This window comes from Equus quagga, chromosome 15 (genome assembly GCF_021613505.1).
Source record: "Equus quagga isolate Etosha38 chromosome 15, UCLA_HA_Equagga_1.0, whole genome shotgun sequence".
NCBI classification, from domain to species: Eukaryota; Metazoa; Chordata; class Mammalia; order Perissodactyla; family Equidae; genus Equus; species Equus quagga.
The window spans coordinates 9,401,742-9,421,186 of NC_060281.1; the positions used below are offsets into that span (position 1 = coordinate 9,401,742).

General features: G+C 39.7%; 1 pseudogene; it reads left to right on the plus strand.

Annotated features, from left to right (window-relative positions):
* Positions 1 to 15,323: 15,323 nt before the first annotated feature.
* Positions 15,324 to 16,524, plus strand: LOC124226466 (sentrin-specific protease 6-like; annotated as a pseudogene).
* The last annotated feature ends 2,921 nt before the right edge of the window (positions 16,525 to 19,445 follow it).

Genomic DNA, 19,445 nt, shown 5'->3' on the forward strand with positions numbered 1-19,445 from the left:
TAAAACTGAACAAACTGAAAATCAATAGCTTTTCTTGGACCAATCAGAGAATTGAGGTTGCAAAGTAAACCACCACTGCCAAATCTGGAAAGACAGAAGCATCCAGAGAGATATGGCAACTGAGATCTGTTTACCTGGAGCAGAAGCCACTGGGGCTATAGACTGGTAGGAATACTTAAATGGTAATTTTGATGAATTGCTGGAGATTAAGTGTGGACTCGTGTGAGAGTAGAAACTCCTAGGGGCCCCCACATTTTCATCAGCTTTCTCTCCAGGAATACTACCAGGCCCTTACAGTGAGGATTCAAGAAAGATCCTCTCCTCGCCCTGACAATGGGAGGGGAAAGGTAATCACAGAGCTTTCTACATAAAAATAGGACTACTTTCCAGGGGAAAGGGCTTTTCATTGCTCAATTCTGAAACTTTACCCCAGCTGGGCAAAGCAACTGCTTTCTTGCTACAGGCCTTCTAGCCAGCTCAGCCTTCCTGTCTCACTTAAGGAATAAAAATAAAACATAGTTAAGGGGCTGGCCCCATGGCCGAGTGGTTAAGTTCGCGCGCTCCGCTGCAGGCGGCCCAGTGTTTCGTCAGTTCGAATCCTGGGCGCGGACATGGCACTGCTCATCAGACCACGCTGAGGCAGCGTCCCACATGCCACAACTAGAAGAACCCACAACGAAGAATACACAACTATGTACCGGGGGGCTTTGGGGAGAAAAAGGAAAAAATAAAAAATCTTTAAAAAAAATAAAAAAATAAAACAAAATAAAACATAGTTAATAGAGGTCAGGTCTTAAGGATATAGATTAGGAACACCTCAGCCAGAGAAAGGAACAGTGGGCAAGTTCTCCTTTACACTGGAGAAATACTGGAGGGCCCTAGGACACAGGCCTTCAAAGAGACTAAGATTATGGAATGCTCCCTTCCCCAACACCTTATTACCACCACAGCAGGGCTCCAGTATAACACTGGATGATAGCTGAAAGAGATGTAAGACACAGACTCTATCTGAGGAGTTCTGAGGGAAACCCAAAGACAACAGGGGAGACAAAAACAAGGACACTAGAGGAATTGGGGCTTCCAGTATCTACAGCTACAAAAAATGCTAAACATAGCCCAACTCTCTGCCAAATTAACATAAATCCTCACAGTGAGGTCTATTTACCTCAATTTCTACTACCCAATAAGCATGTCTAGTTTTCAAGAAAAAATTACAAGGTATGCCAAAAGCCAGGAAAGAAAATACTCCATGGCAACAAAGTAATCATCAGAACCAGATTCAGATATGACACAGATATTAGAATTGTCAGGGAATTTTAAATAACTGTGATTAATATAATAAGGGTTCTAATGGAAAAAGTAGACAGCATGCAAGAACAGATGGCTATGTAAGCAGGAAAATAGAAACTAAGGAGGAATCAAAAGGAAATGCTAGAAATCAAAAACACAGCAACAGAAATGAAAAATGCCTTCCATGGGTCCATCAGTAAACTTGACACAACTGAGGAAAGAATCATAGAACTTGAAGAGAGGTTAACAGAAATGCAAAAAGAAAAAAAGAAAAACAACAACAAGAAACACAAGAGCTACAGGACAATATCAAAGGTATAATATATGCATAATGGAAACACCAGAAGGAGAAGAAAGAGAACACAGTGGAGAAATATTTGAAGTAATAATGGTTGAGAACGTTCCAAAATTAATGACAGACATCAAACCACAGATACTGGAAGCCTAGAGAGCACCAAGAAGGATAAATACCACAGAAAGCACACCTAGGCCAACCATATTCCAACTGCAGCAAATGAAAGACAAAGAGAAAATCTTGAAAGAAGCTAGGAGTGAGCAGCGAGGAAGGATCTTGTTATAAAACAACAAAGGACAAGAATTACAACCGACTTCTTATCAGAAACCACACAAGTAAGAGAAGAGTAGAATGAAATATTTAAAGTATTGAAAGAAAACCACCAACCTAAAATTCTACAGTGAAATTATCCTCCAAAAGTGAAAAAGACATAAAGACTTTCTCAGACAAACAAAAAGTGAGGAAATTCACCACCAGCAGACCAGCCCTTCAAGAAATGCTAAGTTATACAGGCACAAAGAAAATGATATATCAGGATCTACATAAAAAAAGAAAATTCGTGAAAAAAAAAGAACAAAAGTAAAACAAAATCTTATATGTTTTCCTTATTCTTTTTGTGTGTATGTGAAGATTCGCCCCGAGCTAACATAGGTTACCCATCTTCCTCTTTTTGCTTGAGGATTTGTATGTTCAGAAAACCTCCCACTGTTAGACCGTTATTTTTCAAAAGAGCAAGGGCAGTCACATTGTGGAGCCCTTTTCCCTCACTTTTCACATTCTCAAACTGCAAAAACCCTATCCCTGCTTCCGCCTGACATATACCTTCCCAGGGAGGCTGAGGGAGAGGGTGCCTTACATCCTTCACTCTTCTGCAAGCAAGGAGAACCTGCTGATCCAAGTGGGAAGAGCCTGCCAGTCACTGGTACTCATGACTGTGGGGACAGCCACTGTGCCTCAAAGCAAGAAATGGGCTCCACCCACTCTCTCGGATCCTCCTCTGACTTGGCTGTAACTGCCTGCTCAGGTGGAGCATGCTCTCCTTCTCTTCCTGTCCTCAAGACCAGGGCAGAGCCTCCAGGCTTGGGGAAAGGAGGCCTGCAGGACATCTCTGCTTGTAAAAGAGTGGATAAATCCATTCCTGGGTGATGCGTCCTCAGTTTTCCCAGCTGTAATACTGTGGTGGATAAGAGACTTGGCTCTGGACATCCATTCCATCCTCCTTCTAGAGAATATTCTCGTAGATCAGGGACTGGAAAACTAAACAATTCAATCCATAGGCTCCTCTGCAGCTAGAGTTTCCACGTATGATTTAGGTTTAACCAATCAAATACACTTGCAGGAGATTCGGGAAAGCAGAAGTGTTGCAGGAGCTGCTTTGTCCAGCTGCTGCTGCTCTTTCTGCTGACAAGCAGTCATGGAGGCCTTTGGTTTTTCTGCGGCAGAATTATTAGCCCAGTCCCTAGCTTCATGGCTGTCAAAAGGCAGGCCACATGCCATCCATTTTGCTGGCCCATTTTGTAACAAGTGGGACACGGTTGTGTAGCCAGTAGCACTAGCAGCAGCTTCCTGATCACGGCCTTAACCAGATCGCTCTGGAGCTGGACGCTTGCTTATCATCGCAGAGGGAAAAGCTCCCCAGGGGTCCTGGTTCTGGCCTGTGGCTTGGGAGTTGCTCTTATAAATTCAAGCTAGAGTCTGTTTCTTCAGCCTTTCTGATGATTTTATAAACTGTTTAATAAGCTTTTTTTCTTTCCTGCTTAAACTAGCAGGAGAGGATTCATTTCTCTGCCACTGAATGCTCCACAAGTGAACTCTGACCAATACAAATTGAGCGTCATGTCCTTGAGGCCTTATTGATCCCACTCAGCTGCCCAGGTCTGTTATCAATTCTTTGCAACTTGGAGAGGAGAAGGGATGGGAAATTAGGTTCCCCTAAACTTCCAAAGGCAGCCAACTGAGAATGGCATCAAAATTAAAAACCCAACATTTTAAACAAAGTTGTTGTATAAAAGGACTGGTGCTGAGCACTGAAATCAAACAATGGTTGACTGTGCAAAATTATTATAAACATGATTACAAAATAGAACAAAAATCTCAAAATATTACATAAAGTTAATATAATGCTAGAAGCATCAATTTTACCACTTATATGACCTCCAACCCAAGATAAAACCAATAAAGTTCAGGAATTCCATAATGGGTCAAAAATAAAAGTGATATATAGGGATAGCAAAAAAGATGCTTTTTAATTCTTGCTAAAATAAGGATTTGAAGTGTAGCTGGAAATTTGTTTTTAAAAAACAAAGTGAACCTCTCATATGCCTCTTAATCATTGGAGGAGGAAAAAAGGCAAAAAAACATAAGATATCTATAGAAAAAGTCATAAAAATAAGAAAATACTAACCATGGCAAGGAAAGGCAAACCACAAAATAAAATGACAACAGATCAAACAATTTAGATCATAAATGTGAATAGTATAAATTTCCTAATTAAATGATAAAGACACTATATATTGCTTACAAAGGAAACAATGAAATCAGAATGATTAAAATGGGTTAAAAATAAAAGCCTTATGGGAAAGATATGAAACTCAAACCAAAAAAAAAAAAAAAACCACTAGGGGCAGCACATTAATTTTAGACAAAGTCACATTTAAGATTCAAATTATCAAGTGTACAGCAACGGTAATTTTAAAAATCCAATCCACCAAGAAAAGATACATACTTTCCTTTGGTGAACTATATGAAATAAAAACTAAGTATAGGTACACAATTGTTTGGGAAGCTCATAACTTCAAGTTATGGCAGACCATAATACTGTTAACATAGAAAAACAGATATTTTAAATAATATATAGAGGGAAAGAGAACATTTGTTCCTTATAAAAAGAGACTAAACTCTAAGAATATCCATCTGTTCCTGGTTACAGTATAAAAAGAAAGACGCCTTCTTGTAAATAAGTTGACTATTTGTGTAAGGAATCTTAAAATGTTTCTAAGTCTAGGTACAAAGGCTCTTTACACAGATAAATAAAAGTAATTCTAGGTACACAGATATTAATAAGAGTTGAGCGCTACTATGTCCCAGGCATTATGATAGAAGCTTTACATATATTTATATGCAAAAATTGCATGAATAATAAAAATAGGGATTGAAGAATTTTTACAGACATGCAAAAATCACATAATATATTTTGTGCCAAACTAAATAACAGTAATTTGAGTACTTGTGTATCTGTATGTGTACATACAAATAGCATGTTCAGCTTTTATATACAAAAACATAGAAAAAGTCTGAAATGAAACAAAAGCGTCAAAATATTAACAGCAGTTTTCTCCGAGTAGATTACAAGTGATTTTAATTTTGTTCTTTATATTTTTCTGTAGTTTCCAGACTTTCATTCTACAACTTACTTCTATTTCATTACCAAGAAAATGTGTTTTAAAATAAAACACACTGAGAAAGTTTCTGATGAATAAAATCTCAACTCATCAAAATATGAAATATGGCCATTTTCCAGCTCCTTTTCTTAAATTTTACTTTAATAACTTAAAATAGCAACCAGATGAACTAAATGGATGTCCCCCTACTACAGCGATGCTGACGGCACACTTGAGCGTATCTAACTAGGAAGTGACTTGAGTAAATCTTTTAGCTGGTTATCATAAAGAAGAAAAATAAATAGCAGCTTAGCAGAGAATCTATTAAAACCAAAATCCCACTGTAGTGTTTGGCAGACATGTTTCTATCGTACAAGCCACTATTACTGATTGTGACCAAGACAATTATAATTTATTGTAAAAAATGCAAAACTGGAGGACTATAGGATGTTTGTACATATATGAGAGGGAAAAAACTACCCAAACTTGTCGAAACTTGTTAAAGTATTAAACTATCATACCTTGGAGAAGATTTATTAGTAGTTTACAAAACAAAAATAAATAAAGGCTTACTTGGAAGACACCAAACCCATGAGGCTTACGGCGAGGTGAGCACACATATACTACATTTTTGTGAAATCCAAAATGAATAAGAATAATCACCAGTAAATTAAAAGTGTGTGGGAAAGTGGAATTGGCCTGAGGAAGAAGCCACATCCAAACTGACCGCTGTCATTTAAAACTCACTCCTTCCTCGGCTCCCCTATGAGAGTTGACATCCACGTAGGCAATAGTACAACAATAGTAACTCAAGCATGCTTGCAACTTGCCATTCACTATGTTAAGTCCAACACATCTGCTTAACTCTTTCATCAACTCTACGTAGTACATATTACTGGCATCTCTCTTTCGCAGATGGGCAACTAAGGCTTCAGGAATTTTTTTTATTGTCCAAGTAGAAAATGGTGAAGCCAGGGCTTACGCTCAGGTCCACCTGACTCTAACCCACTGCCTCCAACCATCATGCTGTGCTATATAATTAGTTGTGTGTCCATGGATATTTATACTGGAATATGAAATTAGTTTTTTATCAACATTTCCTTCTTGTGACTATCTTTTGCATAGCACTCTAATTCAAATTGAAATTAATCATAAATTAAAATGTGAAGAGCAAATACGGTGGTAAAGCTAGAATTATGTTCCCAAAATCCCCTTCCCTGTATGCTCCCAGATAGCAGTTGGCCTAAAGAGGAATGTTCATGAGACTTAGGAAGCGTAACTGAAGTCCAGCCATGATTCTCTGAGGGTCACTGTGGTTAAACCCAGGGATAGACCGAGGTAGGGTTGGCAGCAGCTTCCAGTTTGTCCTGGTGTCCTCTGCTCTGAATTTACCACTTCTTCTCCACAGCAGCCCCAGGCCCACCCCCAGATGCTTGGTGGTGGATGCACAGAGACATCAGCTACCCAGAGTTACAGCTCTCCACGGTTTCTTCCCTGAACCTTCCCTTCACAGTCTCGTTTTGGGAGCTGGCCATCCTTGACTTTTCGTATTAACTGCTTGATGATTTTTTTTCTCTGATCCTTCAGATTCCTTCTTGGACCTGTTCTTTTGCAGCTCCTCCCACAGCTGTGTAAGTTCTAACTCCTATAGTAAATCCCTAACCTACAGCCCATAGTGGTTCCGCTTCCATGATTGAAACCCAACTAATACAAGTATAGCTTTTTAAATAAAATATAAACCTATTAAAATACTTTAAATTAAATATAGTTTCCAAAGACAAAATAAAGCACACAGGGTATAAATCTTAACAAACAATCTTTGATCTAAGGTATAAGAAAATGTCAAGGAAGATACATCATCCTTTCTTTTGTTCAGACCAAAGCACAAACAGAAAAAGTATTCTAATGACGCTGACATTGAATTTTCTTTCAATAATAATGTTTCTTCCCAGACAGTGAGAAGAAACTGTCAGACTTTAATTAACAGGAACGAATGAACAATTATTCACATATTTATGGATTGCTTGCTGTATTAGTCTGTTTGGGTTGCCATAACAGAAACACCATAGATTGTGTGGCTTAAACAACAATCATTTGTTTCTCACAGTTCTGGAGGCCTGGGAGTCCAAGACCAAGTTGCCAGCAGATTCGGTGTCTCGTGAGAGCCCACTTCCTGGTTCACTGATGGCTGTCTTCTCTCTGTGTCCTCACATGGCAGAAGGGGCAAGAGAGCTCTCTGGAGTCTCTTTTATAAGGGTACTCATCCCAGCCATGAGGGCTCCACCCTCATGACTTAAACACCCCTCAAAGGTCCCACCTCCTAATACCATCATATTTAGGTTTGGGATTTCAACATACGAATTTAGGGAGTACGCAAACATTTCACCCATAACACTTACTATCTACAATGCTATGATAGGCCCTAAGAGAGACCATAAGAACATCCTGTTTTTGTCTGAGATCGGAAAATAAAGACCATACTCTTACTCAATTTGCCACTAAATGAAAACTCACACAGAATAAAGCTACATCAGGATCTTATTACCAAGGCATTTTGCCATTTTTCCAAACAAGAGACACACCCCCAAATACTCAGAGGAAATAATATATCTAATTAGACGCTCAGCAGTAGAAGATATACCCTTTACATATGACCAGGATTGTGCTATAAAGTCCATTGTAAGCAGCCTTAGTGTGTAAGTATGTGAATCTTTGGTGGGAGAGGTGGAAAGGGGTCAATTAAATTAAAAATTATCTCACCAGATCAGTCAGTTGCTTTCAGTTGCAAGGAACAGAATATCCCAGTCAAATCGGTTAAAAAAAAAAAATAATAGAGTGAGGGCATTTATTGGCTGATGGCGCTTAAGAGTCAGAGGACAAGGACGATTTTGAACACAGCTGCATCTAAGGGCTGGAACATGTCACCAGGACCCGGTCTCTCCCCAGACCTGGCTCTGCTTCCCTCTGTGTTGCTGCCACCCCTAGGAAGCCACTCTGCTCACAGTGACAATAGAGCAGATAAAATGGCTGCCAGCAGCCTCAGACTTCTCAAGAAAAGCAGAAAAGAAGGGTTCCTCTCACCCAACAGACTGAACAGAAGTCCCAGACCTCAATTCCACTGGCCCAAATTGGGTCACATGCCTGTTCCTAAATCAACACCTGTGTCCAGGAGGATATAAGTTTTACTGATTAGCTCAGGCTGCATGTCAAACTCAACCACATCCAGACAGCACTAAAAATAACAATCATAATCATAATCATAAAAGGAAAGGAGGCCTGGCAGACCCACAAGAATGCCCTCTGCTGTCAGATTTCCTATTTGAAAAACCGTCCAGGAAATGAACTGAGATAAAGAAATGAGCTTAGGGAAACATCACCCCAGCTTTGCTTCTTTTTCTCTTGGTAATTGCTAAATACTCTGCTTTTCCTCAGCCATGCAGCATTCACTATAACTTCACCACAGGTGTCTGTGATGCTGAGGAACACAGGTACCAGAAAATGTACCATTCCTCAAAGAATACTGACTAGATCTGGCCTGCAGAATGTCCTTAAAAGTTTCGGCTTTTAAAAAGACCTTGTAGGGGCCAGCCCCGTAGCCTAGTGGTTAAGTTTGGCACGTTCTGCACGTTCCAGGCACATGGCCTGCATTTGGTTCCCCAGGTGGCCCTGCTGTGGTGGCAACCCACATACAAAATAGAGGAAAATTGGTGGATGTTAGTTCAGGGCGAATCTTCCTCAGACCAACAAACAAACAAACAAACAAACAAACCTTGTAATAACCCACAAATTTCCAATCCTGCTTCCAGACAAGTTAGCATTTGTGGCAGAAACTATTTTCAATTTTTATTAAAAACCTCATTTGCCAGTAGCCTCATGTATTTTTTAAATGTCTGGCCTAATTTCATCAAATCTGTACATATCAGATATTTTTCTTGGCTATAATTAGTCACTAAGACTTATTCGCATAGGAGTGGCTCCAAGAAACTAAATTACAAGTCAGCACTGATTTTTGTTTTTATGCTTTTCTTGATTCTCAGGAAAAGTGTTTGTTGTTTCCTCCTGAAATAAGCAGCTACATTAGATTTCCTCTTTTCACTCTTGAGAATAGCTGTTATTATTAGAAGGGAGCATTAGTATAAATTCTTAAAGTAACACATCAGAAGGATTAGGCTGAGTTTAAGCAGTCTCTCAATGCTGTGATTACAGTGTAGCAAAACTTCCAAGCGTCAGGAGAAACGCAAGTTAAAACAAACCCTTTACCAGCTGCTACATGTGGGGTGGATCAATAACACTAACTGACAGCTTTTCATGTGAAATTCAAGAGTCTGAAGTTCCTTTTCCTATTCCCTGAATATCTGTTCTCTCCACTTCAAAGGACTGCCTGCTGCAGAGCAAGGAGAGACGGCTCATACACAACGGCACTCCTCTTCTGTTTAAATCATAACATCCAGCAGGTCTGGGGCTGCCAGGCAATGATAAAAGGGCACGGGGCTTTGATTGTCTCTTCTTCAGTAGTGAAGGCAGAGGAGCACTGCAAATAAGGGCACAGGTTTAGAGATGCATAAGCTTAGGAGATGCACAAGCTTAGGAGGTGGGCATGGCTGGGTTCCAACCACAGCTCTTGTGTGTGACCTTGAGCACATTAGTTAACTCTCCGAGCTCCTCCTTTCCTCATCTGTAAAATTAATAGAATAATAATAATATTTATCTTTCTTGGTTGGTAGGAGGATTAAGTGAAGTATCTGTCGTAATGTGCTTAACCTAAAACTTGCACTTTAAAATAGCAGTTAACATTTACTGAGCATTTATTATGTACCAGATATAAGAAGCACTCCATGCAACGAATATTTCTGAGTACTTACAACATACCAGGCACTGTTCTAGAGGATTAGCACATATCAGTGAAGAAAGCAAAAATTCCTGCCTGGAGCTTAACACTTTTTGGATAGCTATTAAGATTACAATATAATTAATAAGCGTAATACACATAATATACAAAACCACCAACAATAACAATAAAAACGAAATTCCTCAAAGTTAATTGCTGCGACAAAGACTTGCCTAAAGTCCCTAAGAGCAGGTGACCTCAGCAAACACCTCAGGCATGAATGGCACAATGAAGTCAGTCAAGCAAACTTCAGGAAACAGAGACTCTCCTGCACCAGGGGTTCTGGTAGCATTTTGCATTAGTCTCCTTCTGACTGGCGATAAAGCAATACGAAGATTTTATGCAGTGTTGAAATGCTACTCATGTTCTGAAGATCTAAGGAAATGGAGTAGACTACTCGCCTTTCTCAGTTCCTACAAGAGTTTTAGGATAGTCATGGCTCTCCCACCCTTTCAAATTACAGTGAAGGGCCATTTAGCAATATACTGAGGTTGAAGTGACGTGTGGAGCAGAGCCGGGATTTTCGGTTTCTATTCATTGCTATCTGTTCTCACACACCAAGTTAGACTTTAATTTTTGGACAGTATTCCTGTTCTTGACCTGAATAGATCTTGAGCATCAACCATCCAAATCAGGAACAGATTGGTATTGTTTAAAGGGAAGCTGCTATCAATTGTGTTCATCTCTATTGGTGGTTAGCTGGAAAAGGAAAAAAGTAGAAATCTCACTTGATAAAAACAATGGAACCATGTCTATTTTGTGGCTGAAGGAGGAGGGTGCAAAAAGTATTGGGCAAGCCATCAGGGAAATGCAAACCAAACCACAGTGAGATACCACTTCACACCCACCAACATGGCTACATTCAAAAAGACAGATAAAAACAAGCATTGGTGATGATGAGGAGTAATTGGGACCCTCACATATTGCTGGTGGGAATGTAAAATGGTGCAGCTGCTTTGGAAAACGGTCTGGCAGCTCCTCAAAAGGTTAATAAACATGCAGTTACCAGAGGACCCAGCAATTTCACTCCTAGGTATATATGTAAGAGAAAGGAAAATATATGTTCACACAAAAACTTGTACACAAATATTCATAGAAACCTGATTCATAATAGACAAAGGGTGGAAACAACCCATATGTCCATCAGCTAATGAATAGATAAACAAAATATAGAATATCCATACAATGAAATATTATTTAACAATGAAAAGGAATGAAGTAGGAACAGATGCTACAACATAGATGAACCTTAAAAACATTATGCTAAGAGAAATAAACCAGTCACAAAAGATCACATATCATATGATTCCATTTATACGAAATGGTCAGAAGAGGAAAATCCATAGAGACAAAGTAGATTATCAGTTGCCAGAGATTGGAGGAATGACTGCTAATGGGTACACGATTTCTTTCCGGGGTAAGGAAGATGTTCTAAAATTAGATAGTGGTGATGGTTGTAAAACTCTATGAATATCCTAAAAACCACTGACATGTACATTTTAAATCATTAAATTGTGTGGGATATGAATTACATCTCAATAAAGCCATTTTGTTAAGCATTGGGCACTGTAGGCAAAATAAATTGTCTTTACCCAAAATATTTCTATTTTTGTCATTATTCAATATTTCCCTACATGGTATGATTTCACAGACTCAGGGGAAGCCTCTGTGTCCCCACAATATCTCTTGCCCTTACCCTACTCCCACCTCACTAGCTTGTGAGATTACACCTTATTAAGTTCACACCTTCAGCTTGAGGCTTTGCGTCTAACAAATATTCCCAACAGTTCAGGGGAAGATTTCTCATGGAGCTTTATCAATCATGTGCTGTTTCGTATGAATGAGTTGGTCAGATCTTTTGCTGACATGGGGATTTGACTGAGGGCAAACAGAATGAGGACAAAGTGCCAAAGGATGAAGGAAAAGAGCACAGAGAAGAGAAGGTTGGGGACACACATTTTCATCTCAATATTTTAACAAAATATTTATTGATGCTATTGCCTACCTGTCCTTGCTAATACCCTGCCTGTCTCTTCTTTTTCTTCCCTTTTCATCCACTGATCAACAAAATCTCTGCATCCTGCAGGGCCTGATTCAAAGGCCACTCAACCAAAAGCCATGGTTGCATAAAACTACTACTCATATTTCTATTTCCTCTGCTTTCGGCCCATATCTTTACTGATTTTAATTTGAAATGATTTCATTCTGCTTCATATATACCTGTTCTGCTCTTGGTATAAAAAATTAGTTCTGTAACATGTCTATGTCATAGATGGTGGATAGGCTTTCTTTGAAGAATCTACTCCAGTTGATAGTCAGGAGCTGTCTGAAAAGGACTCCAAACCATGTTCACACTCAGCAAGGAGTCCGCGGTGATCAATTAGCTATGTCTGCAATGAGCATGGGAGGGGATGGAGAATATGCATGTCATCCCTGACAGTTGTCACTGCTTATGGCACCCTTTATTTTATATTTCCCTCTACCTTATAATCAGACATGACTTTTACCTACACAGCAGAGAAACCTTCTTCACTGCTGCATACCAGCATGGGCTGGCTTGCTAATGATATCATTTGCTAGTAATCCTAATACTCTGTACTCTAAAATGTTACAGGACACTACCATATTTCATCTTTCCACACTGCCTACGTGACCTAAAAATCTTCTGAACTCTATGAATAAGAAAAATAATTTTAAATGTATATATCTGACATATTATGTAGCAGACACTGTTGGTTGCCTACCCAACATCCATGCCCTCACCCCTCCTCCTTCCTTCTGGAAACAATTACAATGTTGTTCTATTATCCACCCTTCTCTACAGATCCATGTGACTCAGGAGAGGGTGGCACCACTACCAACCAAAAAGTTGAAGCCTGTTTGGATGATGCCAAGCATGACAGTCCTATTCCCTTGCCCAGGGTTGGTTTAAGACAGGAATTTGATGCAATTCTAACAGGAGAGAAAGTCTCCTGGGCTGTAGGACATCTGGGAAAGTCTTCTCCCCTTTCCAAGACTTACAGAAATAGATATTCTTTCTCTGGATGTGGTTGTCTCTGAATATTATGTCAAGAATTGCTATAGCCATCATGCTGTGGGTCTGAAAGCAAGCTTTACCCACAGAGGAAGCTGAAACAGAGAGAATGACAGAGGCAGAGTCCAAGTCATGACTACTTGTACCTCCAGCTTGCCCTGCCACTGGACTTCTTGCTAAGGGAGGTAATCATCCTGGTATTTTTTAAACCCACTTGAGTCCAGTTTACTGATACTTCACCCTAACTGATATACATATATACTCATATATATATACACTCATTCCAAACTATAGCTATACCTATATATTTGACAGTACAGACATAAACATTTATCATTGATGAAAATATCTGTATTTGGGGGGTGGTGTAACTTCAAATGTTTTTCTAACAATTCCATAAAGCAGCTATTTTATAGGAATTATCATCTTCAATTAAAATATGAAGTGACTGAGACCCAGACATGCCAGAGATCACACAATCGACATGCCAGAGATCATGCAATCGGTTAGTGGCATTCTTCATTCATTCATTTCTCTAGGCCATAGACCTAAGAGCGGCATTATTAAGCAACACAATTAAAGTTGTCCTGGCCAAGAAAAACCAAGTGCATTCTTTGTGCCAGACATCAGTCTACAGACTGTGGATACACTTGAAAGAATCCTGATCTCATAGAGCTTTTAATTTATAGGGAAGAAATACACTAGAAAACTATTGGGATAAAATGTTACACAATTAAAATTGTAATAAGTCCTATGAAGGAAACAGTCTTAAGAGTGATTAAGAGTCTATGAAAGTGTTTTAAAGAAACCTAACCTGGACTAGGATGTCAGAGTGGCCTTCCCTATGGAGCTGAGCTTTAAAGTAAGACCTAAAGATAGGAAGGAGTTCGTTCAGTGAAGCGGAGGAGTTGGGTGGAAAGCATTTCAAGGAAGAAGGAACAGGACGTATGTGCAAAGTCCTAAAGTGCGAAGGAGCTTGGGTTTCTCCCGGCACAAGGAGAAGGCTGATTTGCAGAAACATAATGTCCCTGCGGATGCAGACATACCACGAGACAAGGAGACATGGGCCAGGGGTGTAAAGAAGAACCTGAAGCCATTCAAGGTTTTAATTAGATAAGTGATAGGGTTGGAGTTACACTTACAAAGATTTGGAGGATGGATTAAAAAGAGCCAAAAATGGAAGGAGTAGATGAGACTATTGCAAAGTAGTCAAGAAAAGATGGTGGCTTAGACAAACTAATTAATTTGTCTTTCTCTTTCCTAAGTGACTGCCACACAAATCCTCCTGCACTCCAAAGCAGCGTGTATCTCCTGTCCTGGCAGCAGCATAATCCACAGACCCCCATGGCCCTGGGATTCAATTGCCTTTCAATCCAAGATGGTGGACAAGAGTCACAGAGAAGCATTTCCCTGGGGCTTGAAGTGCGTGTAACAAAAGTGCTTGGCTGGAGTTACATCCACTGTGCCAGAGCTGAGCTCGTGTGCTTATGAATGTGTTTTTATGAGTTTGCGATAGGTCCTCAGGCACAAGGCTCGTGCCAGGGGCCTCTCAGTCATGGGTCTAGGAGTGGCCTTGTTGAGCAGCACCATTTATTGTTGTTTCTTCCAAGATGAACTGATCCCTAAGTGCAAACCTGACCGAGTGGACTAAGTGGCTATAAGGGCAGGAAGGTTAAACACAGGCCAGTTAAAAGTGAGCAATGATCACAAAGGACAGCCTCAGTTTGAGCATAACAAACCTACATCGCTTCCTCTTGGTAATAATTATAGGGCAGATTCGGGCTTCTATTAAGGACACAGCCGCTGCAGCGATCACGGGAGGCGGTGGCAGAGGAGCCGCACCCTGTCCCCGTGGCCGCGGCAAAGGCCCGCTTGATGCAGTCACCCCCGGGGGACGGGCGCGCGGCCTCTGCGGCAGGCCAGCCGGGAGCGAACATGCCTGAGGGTCGCGGAGGCCTGAGGCCGGAGGAGGCCCAAGCCCGCGGGGCTGCCGTCTGCGGCGGGCCCTGGTCCTGGCCCTGGTCCGGGCGAGGCCACGGGGTCTGGGCCGCGCACGAGGAGGGAAGCAGCGGGCAGGGATGGCGGCCAGCACGAGCCGGGCCGCGCCAGGAAACGACTTGTCTGGCAGTCAAGTTGTCATCCAAAATTGTTGTTAGCAGTTCTGGTGATTGCATTTTGAAGACATATGCAAGACGACACGAGACCGGCAGTTTTAAAACTTTGGAGGGTCACCTAATTGGGCTTCACGCTTTGGGCAATGATTAGAAATTAAATGAAAATACACAAAATGCAGCGTTATTTTCTGCAACGTTCATGGAGGACGTTTTCCTCATGCTAGTGGACAGATACGAGAAAAAGCAGCAGCTCAAAGGAGAAAATACTCACCTCGTGTCTATAGACAATTGAAATGAATCCTGTAAGATTAAGTTGGCCCCAATGTGTTGTACGTTTAAGAAAGAAAACAGTCTGAATCACGACGGAAGCCTGAATCAAGAGGAAAGTACAACAGAAATGCCCCTGTGCTACCTATCAGTCTCCTTTGTCTCCTGCTTTAAAAGTCTGTTGGACTTAAATGATCCAGCCATTTTGTCCAGCGATGATGATGATGATGATGACAACAGGACTAACGGAAGAGAAAACCTATCTCCTGAAGTAGATGATTCAGATGTTCTTCCCAAGCACCATCCTCTGGAAAAGCAGAAGCCGCACTAAATGAAGGGACCTGCAGAGGAGAGCACGAACTAAGACGCATTCCAGGAGATTCAGAGGAAAGACACAGTTGCCTCACAGAGGAAAGCAAGAATGAAATTACCAGTTTGATAATTCTATTACCAACACACTTCTACAATGTCATAAAGCGGTATCTCAGGAAGTATCAGTTGAGCTGATATCTTTAGGCTGCAAGAAGATCCTTTGAAGGTGTGATTCTAAACTACGGAAGTAGACCAATAGGAACACTCTTCTGGCTATTTACAGAGCCTATAAATTTTGCTGACATTTTATCAAGATACAGCTAGAAGAACTGGAAAAGGATCCTGTAGGCATGACTTTAAACACCGCTGGCCTAACTAAATGTGAATGGTGTCATGTCTGAAAACTACCTGTAGTATTTCTAGAGATGGTACCAGCAGTTTATCAAAGGCTGAGAATAGGCCTGCAAAGAATAAGGATAGAGTTTGGAATAATTGCAAAGGAATAAACAAGTTAACAATTCTGGAAGGACGATATATTATTTTGATCTTTCAAACTGGCCTTGATCCTCTCACAAACACATTTGAAATTATTATTAATAATGTTGATATAAGGAAGAAAGTTTCTAATTTTTCTGTGAAAATTCCCTTTGAAGAAGCCAGTAGCAGATGTGTTGCCTCTGAAGGGAGCATCAAAGGAAGGTGTGTGCAAAAAGAAAACAAATTTTATCTAAAATACAACTTTGAAACAAACCAGCATTCCAGCCTTTTGATGAGGAAGAAATGAGAGAGCGCCTCACCATTTCCATTGGCCCTGTAAAAGAAAATTGATAATATATCAAGCACCTCCAACTACAGGAGGCTGGTGCCAACAAGGACCTCCAGTGCCTCATCATAAAAAAGAGTGCAAGAATTTCTTAATGATATTCTCACAGATTTTCATTTAAAGTAAATTAATCTTCCACTAAGCTTTTAGCAAGTCTTGAGCTTTCTAATATTGTATATATTTGCTTTCTGGTGTCAAAATGTCTGGGTTTTGAATTCTAACACTGCCACTTATTGAGACATTTGAGAAGTTCAAATTTCTCTACCATGCTTCCTCATTTGAAAAGTGAGAATGATGTCATCTATCTAAAAGGTTTGTTGTGAGAATTAAGTGAGATAATATATGTCAAGCCCTAGGAAAAGTCCCTGGTACGTGTGAAGTGTTCAATAAGTGCTAGCCTATTATGTTATTATTGTCACAGTGTTTTAAGCCTTTTAAAAAATATTGTTACTACTCTGGATTAGGTAATAATTTGTTGAGCAAGTACAAAAGTATGATTTCATCCATTTCCTTCAATAAAAATTTCAAGTGCCAAAAAGATTTTCACCGTCACTGTCATCATCAGATGTTTATTGTTTTATATGATGCGATGCTGCTAGCCAATCAAAAACAGCTATCAAGATACTATGGTACAGGGGCTGGCCCCGTGGCCGAGTGGTTGAGTTTGCGCGCTCCGCTGCAGGCAGCCCAGTGTTTCATTGGTTTGAATCGTGGGCGCGGGGACATGGTACTGCTCATCAAACCAAGCTGAGGCAGCATCCCACTATGCCACAACTAGAAGGACCCACAACGAAGAATCTACAACTATGTACCAGGGGACTTTGGGGAGAAAAAGGAAAAAAATAAAATCCTTAAAAAAAAAAAGATTCTATGGCACAAATTTTTTAGAAGGAGAATCAGAACTCCGTCCCTCTTTTTTGCACAAAATTAATTGTTAACTGATTAACCAAAAGATCATTACTAATAACTCCAACTCTCACCATAATATTTAAGGCACAATTTAATATAAACGTGAATAACTGGGGGAGATATCAATTTAGTTTTGCTCATAATCAAGTCTGCCCACAAATTAAAGGTCACTTAATTGTTGTCCACAATGTCAAAATTGCAAACAATCTTATATTATTGTGAAGACATGTTTCTAAAGGTGATGCAGAGGATGATAAGTCAATAACGGACTGGCCATGCTTACATCTTGCTTGTTTCTTAGCAGGGACATTAACATAGGAAATCAAATTTGCAATTTACCAAGAGGGACATGGCCTGTATTGTTAAAGGAATTTAATACGCACAAACAGGTCTGTAATTTTTCCTTTAAAAAACACAAGGGTAGACTATATTTAGGTAAATTCTGGCATTAATAAACAAAGAAATTGAAAAGGATTAGAACACACCATGTGAAGTTTTTGAACAATTCAAAAGGCATAAAACCTTCCACAAATATCTTAAACTCTTAAATCAACTGCAGCATGTGAGGAGGCACAGGGAAACAGTTCAGTCCAAAATTCAAGGCAGATGATCTGCCTTTGCAAAGCTGGCAAATATAAACGTGTCACACATCCACCAGTCCTCTGCCTCACTCCCCAGAATTCTACCTCAAGCAATTATATTTCAAAATCTATTCTTATTGCTCAGTCTGATGGTGCTTTTCACATAGTTTTATTTTACTAGATTTTTTTAGAGGGTTTTAGGATTTAAATATTATCATAAAATTGCAGGTGGACACATCTCGTTTTTGTTTTATATAAGCACTAACTAGTTTCTTTTTTTGTTGCTTAATTTTGTTTTATGTTGTCTTGTTTTATATACTACCTAGAAATCTTTGTCAAAGGAAGCACTAAAAGGTGATTTCCAGATTTTCTAATACACCATGTGTATCAAATCATTTTTAAGTTATCAAACTGTTGACGGGAAATAAGAGAAGTTCTCTTTAAGCTACCATCATGAATTGTGATAACGGCAGGTAACCAATATATCTTAAGGCCCCTCTGTTCATCCTAGTCTTCTCTGCCCTCTAATCTCCTTAATCTAACCGTGGGTAATATTAGTTCGGGTTTGTTCTTTTTTCCAAAGATGAAAACAAGGGATATTATCTTTTAATATTTACTCCAAAGCATCCACCTCGAGAAGAATAAAAAAAGAAGAAAGATAGCAACAGATGTTAGCTCAGGTGCCAATCTTTAAAAAAAAAAAAAAGATTTAGAAATAGAATTAAGGACTTAGAAAGTAAGTAATGGTAAAATTATAAGATAAAAGGAGAATGGGAAATGTATTTTTGAAATAATGAAAATCCTATGTTTGAGAATTTTAAAAAATGTAAGTCAAAAAAAGAAAAACAATTAAAATAGGAGAAATAAAATATTTGAAATATTAATAATAACCAACATTTCTCAAGTGCTTCCAGTTTATTAGTGTTCCTCTTGATCTGTCATGGGCTGTGGGGTGGATTAAAGTTTCTATCATTTCTTCCTGTATCTACTGTAATTTCTAGTTTATGCGTGTTTCTTCTAAGTCACCTTTTGGCTTTTAACCCTGATGTCTCATTTATAAAATCGGGGTGATGATAGTTCCTTCCCATATGGCTCTTGTAAAGCTCAAATGAGTTAATTCCTGTAAAAGCTTAGAACACTGGGCAGATCAGACTCAAGAAGGGAAATGGATTCTCTCTCTTAATGGGGGAGTGGCAAAGTCACATTGCAAACGAGCAGGTAGGATGGGAGCTGTTGTGGCATCTAGTGAAACATAATCTGCCCCCGAGGGAATACACAAGAAACCTATGGCAGCGGTTACCAGAGAGAGCAGGCAAACACAGCATGCGAGATGGGATCCAAGGAAGATGGGGGAAGAGATATGCAACTTTTTATAGAACTTAAAAAATTTTTGAGTCAGTTAAAAACACTATTTTAAAGAAGCCATATTTTCCTTGAAAAATAAAACAAATATTGATTAAATGGGACCATTGGCTCCATTATTTCTGCTCCTAATCTTCAGGCCCAGAGAACACCTCAATCCACCTTCAGGCTTATATTTCCCAACACTATG